General features: G+C 38.5%; 1 protein-coding gene and 1 pseudogene across 1 annotated transcript in view; one reads left to right on the top strand and one right to left on the bottom strand.

The window, feature by feature from the left end:
* The window catches only part of XKR4 (XK related 4), a 228,285-nt gene that overhangs the window by 89,654 nt on the left and 125,568 nt on the right, over window positions 1–13,063 (bottom strand). The gene's annotated exons all lie outside the window — the stretch shown is intronic.
* The window catches only part of LOC138718476 (small ribosomal subunit protein mS31 pseudogene), a 62,950-nt pseudogene that overhangs the window by 1,448 nt on the left and 48,439 nt on the right, over window positions 1–13,063 (top strand).

The following is a 13,063-nucleotide window of genomic DNA, read 5'->3' as shown; positions in this document are numbered from 1 at the left end:
AAGAACCTTTTGCCTACCTTACTATACATTAGTTTCCACAGAAGCAGAGCATATAACAGCACACTAGAAATCAGTACAAATGGCTGGAAACCTTGCAGTCCGGAGACAGGCTCCTTTCCTGGCTGTCACTCTTTATTATTCAACCTGCACTCATGGAGACGCTCCAGCCCCATCAGGGGAGCTGAGTGTCTCCCAACATCCTTCTCTCAGATCATTTCCTGAGGGATGTGGGCTATTTGAACTAATCTGAACATTCCACAAGGAGGGTTCAACATGAAGGTGGAGCACCAGAGCAGCTAGTGGGGTAAATAGCCCTGAGCACTTCTGTGCCAGTTCACAGCTAGCTTTGTTAGGGAATTCTTCAGTGGTGAGCTCTCAAACTCATAGTCAAACTCAGCATCTGGAAGAGAGAATACCTTCATGTCATTATTCACAAGAACCCATGTTGTTTGTTGCTTTCTCTGATGTCTTTGATGAATTAAGCTGATGAAGCTGCCTGCAGAATAAGCAGCTTTCCAGTGTCAGCTCCCACAGAACAAAAGCAGGCAGTCGTGATTTCCTTGGTACATGAAAGAAAAAAAATGCCTGCAGTATCTTTCACAGAAATCAAGAGAAGCAGCAGCAGTACAAATACTAAAGAATCAGAATGGCTAGGGTAGAGGCTATATTTTATCCCCACAGAGAAAACGTAACGTGTTTCCTTCCATATAAACATCTTTCTTTCATGACCACTGGTGTGTGCCAGGATGAATCTGGGTTGTGCCACTCTGGGGGCCTAGCACGCCATCTCACACTGTGAATCAGCAGGAGCTAGCCGACTCCACTAACCAGTAAAAATGAACTATTGCTAACCTTCCCCTTCCTTCCTCCAAAAAAACCTTCCAAATTGTTTATAAGAGCTTTTATAGAACCTGCCTGCTCGTTCTGGCTCTGAGAAAATACACAACTGAGAATTCTGTTTAGAAATATCTATGTTGTAAATAACTTTTTATTCATCCTATTTATATGTCAATCTATGCTTCAGCTTTTTCTTTTGAAGTACTCAGGGAAAGCTATTAGCTAATCCTCCGATATAAAACTCATAATAAGTTGAATGCTCATTGTTTGGATGGAGCAATCTATAAGCATTCAGGAAGCAATGTAGGATTAGTCACTCATTAAGATATGGACAGACAGTGTTCGTGTGATCTTTATGTGATATTCAAATGGCTGTCAGTGTTATTTAACAGGAATTCAGGCTATCTTCCTGTTGGTACTTATAAGTGGTCCTGACTAATGGAGAATGTACTTTAAATGTTGCCTGCTTGAAGAATTTTATAAAAGATTCAATTCCAAAACAAATTTGCCAGCTAATAGTATTAGTAGTGCTGAACAGCATTTCACAAAGAAATGGCCCTGAATACCAAGCTGAACATTGCACCATGCACTATACCTGCATTCTTTGCAAATGAAGTACTCAGAAATCTTTGGAATAAAGTTTCCGGCTTGGGTTTTGCCTAGAAGAAAAGTTCCACGGAAAATTGCATCAATTCCCACAGGCCAAATCCAAAGGACATCAGTGAGAAAAAAGACCTTGAAGAATCTAGTGGATTTTTTTGCCAACTTACAGACTTCCCTGTTTGTCCCCTTATCAATATGTTATAGAAAAAGACGAAAGAAAATAAGAGGTGACACATTGGCAGCTACACACGAACCAAAGGACTAAAGAATATGCGCTAGGAAGACAGCAGTTACACTTAGGACTTGAAAACAAACTTTGGTCATTTGAGATCTACAGGTTTTAGTCTAACTGGAATTCTCAATTCCAACATTAGTTCCAACATAAAATATAGCTCAAAACTCAAGAAAGACTGAAGGATGGTAAAATGCCTATGAGAACAAATGCTTCAAGGAATAGCTGATATAAAAATTTATAACAAATACCAAGGCTGACTGGATTCAAAGGCCATTTTGTTTGTGAAGTTATTCAGAAAAGAAGGCAGAGATAACACAGGCAAGCAAAAAGAATGGAGAATAATTTTTTGCTGTGGCAGGGATTCCCTGGATGAACTGGAGAAAAGAGACCTGACCACATCAATCTCTTCTATACTATATTTTGAGAAGGACACCTAAGGAGGAGACGATCGCACTGGTCATTGAAAGAGGCAGCACAAAATAGTCAGGGGTGTCAGAACCTTGTACAGATCTTACATGCTGTCTATTAGCTCAGAAAAGATTAATCCATGTGCAACAGCAGCAACTGCAATGAAAAGTCTGTTTAAGAAAAAAAAATTACTTCAGAAAAATCTGTATGATCCATATGAGTTAAGTCTGCATGGGCAGTTACTTCCATTTAATTAAAAACAAGAATTTAAAGTGGTTGATTTACACACTTAAACTCTTGGGTTATACGTGGCTTGCTTTGGTTTAGGACTGATAAGCAGCCAATTTAAGGTAAACTTAAATAAGCCAGTAGCACTGAATTAGCCTTCACCTGAAGGTCTGAAAAAATTTAGCTAAGGTTTGGCCTATGAATGTTTTTTAACATTATTTTTAGTTGTAAGATCAGTAAACTTTTGCAGCACAAAATACAATCATATTTGCATAATTGTATACAGATGCATATATATCAGCTTGTCATTCCCCTGCAGTATAGGCATCTAAATCCAGTAAAGAAGGATATAACATCTGATAGAAGACTTGAAAAACTTGGAAGACTATACTGTTGAAATGCTACAAATATAACTAAACAAACACAAAATCTATGTGCAGTTAAGTCCCAAACTGTTGGATGTATGTTTATAAACAAAGAGCAACACTTTAAGTTTTGAGTCTGAATTCATTACCACCCTGAAAATCAGTATAATTAAGTACCTGATGTGGCACAAGAGTGCTATTAAGAGGGTAAACTGGACAGGGGGTTGCCACGTGGCATAGGGCCATCTGCTCCTCACCAGAGTGAGTGGAGAAATGTCGGAAAGCTCATTTGGGACTTGTGGAGGGAACGCTTGCTCCCCAAAAAGCATATGACACTATCATTTTGCGCCTGAGCAGGAAAGATTTCCCAGCACTGGTTCCTCTAAACACACTGTAGACTAAAAGAGCTCTGAAGGATATCTTTAAACCCTACTTTGGCCACAGTATGTCAACTGAGACTGGAAAACTTAGGGTGATCTGCTTCAGCCTTCCATTACAATTGGAATCACAGAATGGCTGAAGTTGGAAGGGGCCTCTGCAGGTCATCTGTTCCAACACCCCTGCTCAAGCTGGACCATTACCTAGAGCCAGTTGCCTAGGAGCATGTTCAGACATTTTTTTAATACCTCCAAAGATGGAGACTCCACAACCTCCCTGAGCAACCAGTGCCAGTGCTTGGTCACCTTCACATTCAAAAAGTGCTTCCTGATGTTCAGCAGGAACCTCCAGTGGTTTAAGTTTGTGCTTATTGCCTCTAGTCCTGTCACTGAGCACTACTGAAAGGAATCTGGCACTGCCCTCTTTGCAGCCTCCTTTGAGGTATATAAGGTTGTCCCCGAGTCATCTCTTCTCTGCTTTAAATAGTTCCAGCTCTCTCAGCCTTCCCTCCAATGAGGGATGCTCCAGCACCTTAATCGTCTTTCTGGCCTTCTGGTGGACTCTCTCCTGTAGCTCTACATCTCTCTTGTACTGGAGAGCCCAGAACAGGTCACAGCACTCCAGGTGTAGTCTCGCCTCTGCTGAGTAGAGGGGCCAGAAGCAGAGCCAGCATTGACCTGTGGGGTATACTGCTAGATACTGGTCTCCAGCTAGCTTTCATGCCACTGTCACAGTCCTTTGAGCTCCAACTGTTCAGCCAGTTTCCAATCTATCTCACTGACTGCTTCTCCAGGCCATACTTCATCAGGCTCTCTATGAGGATCTTCTGGTAGACAGTGTCAAAAGCCCTGCTGAAGTCTAAGTAGAAAATATCCATTGCTCTCCTCGCACCTACCAGGTCAGTCATTTCATTGTGCAAGGTTAATACTGAAAATAAGAAGAAATCAGTATCACAGAGTTTATTGTCGGGTTTATAGGTACAGCATTGGTGAAAAAAATCAAAGCTTACAAGTAAATTAAATATTAAAAAAATGCAATTCTGGTATCTGTATAGCAAGCAGATTGCTCTTTTAAGTACTTGTTCCTGCCACTGAAAATCCCTCAGACACATGGCAGATGCCAGAGCTGGAATTACTTGTTCAGACTGACACCGCATCTCCAAAATTCCACCTGCTGCAAGTCTGATTCTTGGCCTAGACTTTATAGATTATGTTTTCTTCAAAGAATATACGATACATGTCTTCCTAGCTCTGTACAGTGAATAGAAATGTTCTGAACATCCTAAGTCCACTTGAAGTTATACATAGTGCTAAAAATACTACTCTTAATAATAATAATTGTATGTCTGTTAGGCATTATTTGCTTAAATTGAAAACCATATGTATTAATCCAGACAGCAAATTGCATGAACTTCCTTTAACCTTTGGAAACCATTAAGAAATTCAGTATTTTTGTCTAATTATGGTTGCAAATCATGAGGCCTTCATGCCTTCATTGTTAGCTAGGTAAAATACCTGTGTGCTCAAGACATTTCCTTCCTCCACGGATCCCAGTCACTCACATGCAGAACTGAGTTTTCCATGAATTTATGGAGTATTTGAGGTGAAGCTGGATAGACGTGAAAGTGTATCTGATAAAGGAGGTAACAAAAGCTATGAACTACTCTTCTCAGCTTTTCAAGAACACAATTTAGAATTTGCTGTCTCTGCTGATATAGCTGAGACTAGAAGGTAAAATAACTTGGGGAACCAGGAAAAAGTAATTTTCACAGGACTTTTATTTTTCTCAGATGGAGAGCATTCTAAAGAGAAGCTTTCCCTTTTTAGACCAGTTTCCTTCCTACAGTAGGCTATCTGGTTGCTAATGGCTCCCAGGTCATATATATGCTCTCAGTTTCCAGAGGCAATATAACTCAGAAGACAGCTTCTGTGCACATAAATGTGCACTTATAGGAGCGGTAAAGCAAACATACAGGGATAAACTCAACAGCTCCTCCTGGGTGTTCCAAAGAAAATGAACTAGTGATAAGTTAAGAGGGCATAAGGCTATGCAGATGGCTTCTTCACACCCACAGCCATGACTGGTCCCTATGTGTTCCTTGACACTTGCACCATATTCCTGGAATTTTCAGCCTTCTACACTCTGCTGGGAAATAAATTGTTTAGGTCTAGGAGTGATTGCTAGAGGTAGCTCTACCAAAGACCTGTGTATTAGTGTTCAAAGGTGCATATCGTTTCCTACAGCTAGAGGCAGCCATTTAGATTTGGCAGATGTTATTTTATTTGTTCAGGCTGAAAGGTCACTATAATTCTGCCAGCTTTATTTTCTGTATTTAAAATGTCACCCCAAACAGGTAGCTAAGGTAACGCATTTGCTTTCTACATCTCCTATGATTTTCCATGTCAGAGAAGGTCTTTTATGTCTTAGGAATGCTAATTAAGTTTGAGAACTGGTCTTTGAAAAAACCACTGGAAGGAAGTGAAGCACCTTTTTAAGATGATTGTCTCAGTTCCAAGGGTGTTTGATTCTATTGTTTTTCTAAGGTCTTTGACAAGTTTGCTTCTGGCAGCATTTCTTTGCTCCCTCAAAGCATCTCTTCATGCAAGAAGATAATTATAATGTTCCTGCTATTGTCCTCTATTTCTCTGCTCACATTTACTTGTGTCTGCAATTTGCACCTACAGAGACACAGACAAATTTGACTCTGTGCTTTGAAGGCCGTTTCAAAAAAGCTGTTGAAGTCATGGCTATATGGAAGTCTACATTGATCTATCTGTTGACTCCCACCTTCCATACATCCTGGCTGCGCAAACCCACTCAGTCCTTCATGCGAGCTCCAGCACACGGCTGAATCTGTGCTGAGCTGTTTCAAATGTGTTATGCAAGTCGAGAACTATCCTTGGGTTTTTTCATTTAATTTTGGTTAGTGTTCTGTCATATTATCCTGATCAAACAGTTCCAGAGCACCAGAACCACAGGTAGAGGCAAGATAATAGGAAGCCATGGACCATTAAAGGCAGGATGAAGGTAGGACCACATCACCCAGGACTTGGAAGGAGTCCCACTGCTATGGCAAGGCAGCCTCAGCCTGGAAAGACCTTGGTGACACCAAGGATGCAGTTTTGCCTTGCCAAATTTCCCCTGGGCATACCTTGATTCTTTTTCCAATTAGAAACCCCCTACCTTTTACTAACATTTGAAATGTAGGTATCTAAATTCATTTTGGCTGCCATGATGGTCAAATATGGCTAACTGTACTCCAGAGAAACCCGTCTGCTTAATAACTAACTTATACGAAGCACATAACGGCAATTAAAATCTCTCTGTGCATTGTTTAATTCAATGCACTGCAATTTTTTATTTTTACTTTATTTTATTAATGCAGAGTTAAAGCTCTTGTTTTGTGTTACAAATCAGTTGATAGGAAGAGAAAAACATCCAGGTATTGAGGTATACTTCTGAATGTTTCTTTTCATACATTGGTTTTTTTGCATCTTGTGCTTGTCAAGACGGACATGAAAGCAAAATGACCAAAAACAATCTCTACAGAAGAATACTTATTTTCCTTGTAAAACACGCTAATGATCTGTGCTGCTTCTAAGGACCTGTGATTCTTTCTTCCATATTGTTCTCCATGTTCTAAAACAAACTGCAGACTGTCATGATATACTTGTGAAGCACTGAAACTCTGGGTCGAGAAAAAGACCATCATTCACTCTTTTAATTTGCTTTTGAAATTAAGTTGAAAAAGTCTGCAGAAAAACTGTTCCTGTGCCAAGGATTTCCTTTTGCAAGGACTGCTTAAGTATTTCCACAAATGTGGTTTTATCTTTTTTTTTTCCCTTCCTGTCCACATGGTTTGAACATACAGGTTAATGTGACCTTACAACTTCCTAGGGGGAAATTAGTTGCAGAGAGATAGCACGCAAAGAAAGAGACACTGACAAAAAATCTGTGGATTTTCTGCAAAATACATTTACCATTTCTTGGCAGTCTCTGCCCTCAACTCCCACCTTTGCTTTAGTAGCATCTGCTGTGATTTTCTTATCTTGTACTGAGTGGTCCAAGCAGAATTTCATTATTTGGAAAGCAAAATCCATTCACTAATGTGTGTCTGATTAAACTTGGCTCCACATTACCTTAAGTTAGAAGCACATTATAGCTACATCTTAACAGAATGCTGAAACATCCTACTTCCCAGAAATCATTGGCAGAGGCCCAAATCTTACTGGAATCATTGGAACTGAGACCTCTAGCTTCCTTTATATATTGGGTCAGATCAATAAAATGGGACAGACTGAGGATTTTAGTTACATGCACACGCATATATGCATGCACGTATATATGTGTGTGTGTATATATATATATATGGTCTCACACGCTATACTACACTATTATACGTCTGTTGGACACTCTAGAGGAGTCTGCATGCTTGTGACCTAACTTTTTTTTTCCCAGATGCTGACCAAGATTCAACAAAACCCTTCCAGGGAAATGAAGGCAAAGGACTGAGGCAATGTCAGTAAAAGCTCTCCCAGCTAAACCCACTGTAATAGTAAATCTAGGAAGTTCAGCCAAAAGCAAGAACAAGCCACAGGTTTCTTTTTTAACCAGCCCATCTTGCAGCATGTAGTTCCCCTTATGTTTCCCAGGTTCATGTGCTACTTCCTTGTTCTGAATGGCATCCATTGTACCTTTCCTATGCTACAATCCCCCGTCCAGTTGTATATGCATCTGCTACACATCATTCCTGTACAGGGTTGAATCTGGTGCTTAGTATAAATTGCCATAGCTAGGCTTAGACCACTTGGTCTAAAAGAAGAACAGATTAAAAGAAGTGAAACTAGTCTTTGCAATTTAAAATGAAAACTAAACAAATAAAAAAACCCAAATCCAAAACCCAACCTTGAACAAGCCAGTAAAAACCCCTCCATTTAGCTGGCTTTCAACATTGTTTTTTCCCACTCTTGGACTTCAGTATATCAAGCAGGCCTGGAAGCCGATGAAACACATTCCAGCACTCTAGGAATCTGGCCTACGTTTGCAGTGGGTGGACCTTAACTAGGCACAAGGAATGCCAGAAGTCATAAAGAAGACTCATCCTCCTGAGACTTCCAAATTCATTTTAATGAACTGAGGAATTTGAATAAGCTCCTATTTATCTTCCCACATTTGAAACCACATTTGCAAGGCAAACTTGTGGCATTTCTTCCATCTCTATCTTCTAGGCTTGATTTGAACCATATCCTAGTGCTGAGGGGAAAATAGTCAATCAGGAAGGAGGAAATGCTCTAAATGGCTAACACTAGGAGTAAGGAAAATTCTGTACTAATTCTCATTCTTCACATAAGCTTGCAGAATCACTTAAGTGGAGAGAGGCTACAAACATACCCAGTATAAAAGATAAGACACAGATATACAAAACCAAGTGTTTACACACAGTTGAATGCATCTCCATTTAGGCATCCACACCGTCATGAAAAGCTTGTGACTGCTCCTCTGAGGAACAACCAACCTGTGGTATTTCCAGTTTCATCATTGAGGAATGCCAAAATTACGGCAATGCTCAGACCCCACTGAATGGTTTGGTATCTCCTCTCTGCTCTTGTCTGTATGGGATGCACCAAAATTTGCATGCCTACCACTCTGATATGGACCCAGTCGTGGCTATAACCGCAGTCACTCCTGCACAAAACCTGCCCCTTTGTCCCTCTTTTTTGGTTAAGCCCCCCAGCCCAAAAACTTTTTGGCGATTAAAAGCAGAGTGTGCTCTTATTGCAAACCTTTCCTGTGGCCTTCTAGTTAAGTAACTCCCAAGAGGCGTGAGACTGGAGTCTGGCTTCCCACAGGCTGGGGAGGACCTGCAGTCCACGTGCAGTGCTCTGCCCACCAGACTGCAGGCTAGCTCTGTTACACCTTCTGTAGTCTTAAAACCATTGCCAAGAACTAGCATCTAGTAGGTAACTAAAATCAGATGAGATTTCAGAAATCTCCTCAGTATTTCCTCCTTAGAATTGTACTTTGTTGAAGCTAACAAGAGACAGGCCATTAAGTCTAATGCAATATAGTAGCTTTTTCTCCTCACACGTATCTCTAGATAGGAATGGTACTATTCAGTTACATTGTAGGTATATTTGGAGGCCAATTAAATTAAGATCTGAAAAATACTGGCTCCCTGGGATGGCAGGTGCTATATAAGTGAAAGAAATTACATTTAAAATGTCATGTTAAGGGAAGGTTGTTTTTTTTTTCAGATTATCTCACAGATATCCTCGATGTGTTTTAAAGTTGAAATTTCATTAACAAGTTGTCAACACCAACCATTCCTCCCAAAAATCTCTCTTCCCTCCCACTCTTTCCCCAAACCACCATGCCTCTTGAAGCATCTAGAATTGCATATGAAAACCTGGTATTTTTAAAAGAGGAAATACTCAAAGGAAGCAACAGGATAAGTTTATTACTTTTTATGTTTCTTAAAATGTTTCTCTGTTCTCACACATACAAGGTTATCTTATACACAAACACACATACAAACACACTTGCATATGTACATTTATGCATACAAATATATGTTATGTGAAACGATATACTGTTTTAGTAGCCAAGAAGAAATTACTGAGGATTTAAACCACCTTGTTCCACCATCTTAAACTCTTTTTAAGCTTCATTTTCTGCTCTGTTAAATTACTGAGTTAACAGAGAACTGATTCCAGTTCTCCTTAAATGGCTAGATGCAAGTAAAGACCCTACGATTCAACTTTGTTTAAGAAAATAATTCCTTCACAGTAGATGTTGGTTATAAATCAAAATTGTGTGATTCCTTTCATATTTCAGGAAATAATAACGCTATGTCCATTCCAAAAAGTCATGGCAATCCCAGATACTTCTTAAAGAAGACTACTATCCTTCATCTGTATCACATTAGGCACTATATTTTCCCTGGTCTCCTCTTTCACATCACAGTTTGCAATGGTTATTAAATGTATCCTGGCCAGCCACTCTTTTAGATTAGCATCCCCCATAAGACACAATATCCTCCTGAATTCCCTCAAGAACCATTGCAGCTGTAATCTGCACTTAATATTGAATTTGCACCAGAGAAATTCATTAGCTATGAATGGCATAAGACTTCCCTCATGCATGCCTTCATTTCATTCATCCAAAACCACCACAGTCCTTGGCTGCAGCAAACAAATTTGGCTTCTACCCAATAAAATCAATTGTTAATGCACGTACTGAAACAAGTACTGTGTACTCAAAAAGGATTGGTTACAGCTTGGACCCAGAGATTGTATCCTGCTGAATATCATTTTAGGCTTTGTCAGTGGTTTATAGGTTAAAAAAACCTGTTTGTTGTATACTTATCACAATAGACATTCGACTTGTATTCTTGGCAAAATCTGAAAATACAACACAGAACTGACATAATAATTTTAGACAGGATTATAGGCTGAAATTCTAAAATCAAAGCTACACAGATATTGGACGGATTTAAAACATTTAAATATTCCTTCCTCCAACATTAATACTGAAGTAGTGGTAACAGACCTATTGTGGTGTTAGATATGCACAACATAGCAAATAACACTGTATATATACATGCATACATGTACATGCACACACACACACAAACATTTTCTGTATTTTTCACAGCTTTATGTTGATATTTGATGTTATGACATGGTCATCCAAACAGGTAGCAAAATTAATGCCATGTCCTTTAAAAGTCTTGTAAAATTGTAATCAATTACACATTCTGTGAGATCTCCACAAAGAGGAGAGAGCCTGAAAAATTTGTCTTGCAAAGCTTAAACTGAGAAGCAGACAAGGGTAGACTGACTTGAACACTGCAGCATTCATGGACTAAATAATTTGTCACTGCATATCTTAAATGTAATGAAATCTTGAAAAATAACTTTTTCTTTTACAGCTTTTTCCCATAAGGAATATAACTTCATACAGTATAATAATAGTAGCGTAACTGTATACAGAAATTGTCCATCCCTTCATTTTAAAGGATACATGCCTTTCAGGAATGACTGTGCATTAACAGAACCACTGAAAACAATTATCATGGTAATCTAAGAATCTTGATAGTTAAATTATAACATCTGACACAGATGGGGACAGGATGCTCCCACACTTTATATTGTGCATTTTGGAGTGAATAGACTCAGAAAATATATAGTTTCCTCTTTATATTAAAAAGTTTTTTTAAAACTGATTCACTAATTTGCATAGGCAAATTCCCACACTGTTCCCCAATTGCAATACCTTTCTTGCTTTTTAATTACTGCATTTTATTAAAACTTTTCTTAATATCACATTCAAGGAAGGAACAGAACCAAGGAGATCAAGGCTTTTCTAAAATGCAATTACTCATGAAAATTAAGAGAATTCAACTACATACACGTAATATGAAATAGATTTGTCAAGAGACTGAAGAAGCTACATTACCATAGTCCTTCCCATTGTTCCTTAGCATTGATTTCTCCAGGCGATATAAGCCAGACCCAAACTGGGGCTGTACCCTAAAGTTAAGATATATTAATGCACTGTATAGCTGCTGCCCTTCAGAAGTAAAATACTCTTAAGCTGAAATCATTAGGAACAACAGAAGCTCAGTGCTTTTATTTGAAAAAATTAGATACTGGTATCTATATGCAAAGTAATAGGCCAAAAATTTCACTGTCCTACTTTACTGTACAAAGACAAATCAGTAGCAGTTCCACCTGTACCAATGCAATCACACCAGTATTTGACTTACAATTGCATAAAGCAGAGCAAAATTAGTATTACAACCCTGATCCAAAACTTCTTTCCTATTTTACTTATTTTTATACTTCTGAATTATTTCTGGGTGCAAGCTTAGTATTACGAGTGTAAGCTTGCCTTCTCCTCTTCTTCATACTTTCTGTATCACCGGGTCCTAAAATAACATTACTAAGCCCAAATTAAACAAAAGTTCTATTTTGGTGATCATTAGCATACATCCAAGAAATTAATATCTCAATGGAGAACCAATCTATGACCTTTTATTATATGTATGCCTAGTTTCTAAGCACTATTTTCATTCAAACACAATTACAATGACATGACTTCCTCATAATGAATCTGATTAGTCTTCCAGTCCCAATAAACATCTATTGTAGTCAATAGATGCATATGAAGAATTGAAATGGATCATTTCAAGGACCAACTTCAGTTTTAGGTTTTTCAGTTTATAACTGAAATATTTCAGCTATAAAGGCAGTGGATTAAGGGCATTACCAGAATAGTTCTCAGCCTCCTCCAAGCAATACATAGGCAGACTGAAAATTCAGGTAACAGTAATAAAAATATTGTTTGAACTAGTGTATCTCTGTTTTGTTCTATTATAACCCTAGAGCTTATACTCTTCACCTGCAAGCAGGAAAAACAGTAAAGGGACGTGTTTGGCAGCTGCCTTCTCTATTTAAAATGTCAGGATCATATTTTCAACTATTGCCACCAGTTCTAAGGTAGCAGTTAAACTCTTCTGCTTGGGGGATAGAAAAAACTTATCAGGGTAAATCTTTCATGTTCAGTTTACAGAAGAGCATGGGGAATCCTGCTATCCTTCTGATTCTTCCACTTGTCTATGTTATGCACACAATCTGTTGTTCAGATCTTAGAGGTATGATCAGTTATCTTTACTATTCAGATTCACCAGATTTCTTAAATTCTTTCCAGCACTTGAGGTATTTTCCTCAAGAAAAGTATTTTTAATGATTCTTAGATAATTTTATTAGCTTGCTAGTGTTCTATATTTTATCAGAAGTTTCATTTGCCCTGCAAGTTCCAGATAGACATAAAACTTTTGTGAGAATGATTATAACAGAATCAAATTTTATTAAAATATTGTTTGTTCTGGAATGATAAGCGTGGGTATTTCATTCCACTGATTCACATTTTGGTTGTTTCATTTCTTTATATGATACAAATATTTAAACTGCTAGAGTGCCTGGCTGTTGCACACAGAGCATAGCCA

This window comes from Phaenicophaeus curvirostris, chromosome 3 (assembly GCF_032191515.1).
Source record: "Phaenicophaeus curvirostris isolate KB17595 chromosome 3, BPBGC_Pcur_1.0, whole genome shotgun sequence".
Taxonomy (NCBI): domain Eukaryota; kingdom Metazoa; phylum Chordata; class Aves; order Cuculiformes; family Cuculidae; genus Phaenicophaeus; species Phaenicophaeus curvirostris.
The sequence above is the reverse complement of the archived record's forward strand: the minus strand, read 5'-3'. Positions and strand labels throughout refer to the sequence as shown.